Consider the following 1,339-nt stretch of genomic DNA (forward strand, 5'->3'; position numbering starts at 1 on the left):
GTCTTGCTCTGCCCAGGCTGGGGTGCAGTGGCTCCATCTCGGCCCACTGAAAGCTCCGCCTCCCAGGTTCAAGGCATCTCCTACTTCAGCCTTCTGAGTAGTAGCCTACGGGCGTCTGCCACCGCGCCAGGCTAATTTTTGTATTTTTAGTGGAGACGGGGTTTCACCGTGTCAGCCAGTCTCGATCTCCTGACCTCCCGATCCGCCCGCCTCAGTCTCCCAAAGTGCTGGGATTACAGGCTTGAGCCACCGTGTCCAGCCTAATCAAAATTTTATAAATTATTTAAAAATTAAAAGAAAAAAAAAAAAGAGACTGCGGGAGGGAATGTGACTTTGTCGCCCAGGCTGGCCAGGACCGCCAGGCTCAGCGATCCTACCGCCACTGCTTCCTGAGTAGCGGGGACCTCAGGCTCCCACGCCCGCGCCCACATCCCTGCTCTGCTTAAGCAGCAGGTGATGACCTCACTCCTCCCTGGTCTGAGCCCTCCCTCCCGCATCCCAGGCGGTGGCCCTAGGGAAGTCTCTGAAGCTGAGCACTGGGTGGACTCTCCCTCCCGAGTGAATGGAGAATAGAAAGGGAGAGGATTTCTATTCTGTCCTGTGGGCCGTCAGCATGAAATCCTACCTTACGCTCAGGCAGGGTTTTGCATTTTACATTCTAGTTTGCATCCTCCTTCCAGACTATTCCAGGGCTTTTGAATCATCCTTCTGCTTTCTTGGCTACTCTCGCCGCTAAAAGCCGGAGAACAGGGCTGGAAGGAGGCTGAGAGACTCACAGGTCCCGCTCTGGCCCCGCCCTCTGCCGGTACTAAAGGGTAAGGTCTCTCCGCTTTGCGCCCCGCCCCTACCTCACGCAGGCCCCGCCCCTACCTCACGCAGGCCCCGCCCCTACCTCACCCAGGCCCCGCCCACACCTCACCCAGGCCCCGCTCACCTCCTCATTGGCTCCACCCAGGCCTGGTTTCCGTCTTGCGCGCGCAAATGCGCGCAGACCAGGAAGCGGATCCCGTGGAGTGACGGTCGCACCGCCCCGGTGAGTTTTGCTCTGTGTTGTATTAAGTCTGCGCTCCCCAGGTCGCGGCACTTCTGTACATGGGATGTGGGGTCCCACAGACCTGGAATTTCTCGTCTTTCTTCCGTCACTCAGAGCAAATGGAGATGTTCTCCTGGGAGTCCGGAAGTCCCTTCTTTTTAGGTTTAAAGTCGCCCTGAGGCTGGTCTCGTCCTCGGTCTTTCTGCTACAGGGCATTGTATACACTTCCTATCGCGTAGTTTTCCTGCTCAAAACAGTGTTTTGACACCTTCCGCACTGCGCTTTTTTTTTTTTTTTTTTTTTTTT

At 56.2% G+C, this 1,339-nt stretch overlaps 1 protein-coding gene across 7 annotated transcripts in view; it reads left to right on the forward strand.

The window, feature by feature from the left end:
- The first annotated feature begins 949 nt into the window (after nucleotides 1–949).
- The window catches only part of LOC105539572 (zinc finger protein 28), a 31,870-nt gene continuing 31,480 nt past the window's right edge, over nucleotides 950–1,339 (forward strand). For 2 of the 7 annotated variants that reach the window (XM_011979950.1, XM_011979933.1), the window contains exon 1: nucleotides 954–1,037. The gene's annotated coding sequence lies outside the window, so the exon portion shown is untranslated. Of the gene's footprint in view, nucleotides 1,038–1,339 lie in introns of all 7 variants that reach the window. The other 5 variants (XM_011979920.1, XM_011979966.1, XM_011979911.1 and 2 more) reach the window with 5 other exon arrangements.

Source organism: Mandrillus leucophaeus, unplaced genomic scaffold, assembly GCF_000951045.1.
Source record: "Mandrillus leucophaeus isolate KB7577 unplaced genomic scaffold, Mleu.le_1.0 Scaffold104, whole genome shotgun sequence".
Lineage (NCBI taxonomy): Eukaryota > Metazoa > Chordata > Mammalia > Primates > Cercopithecidae > Mandrillus > Mandrillus leucophaeus.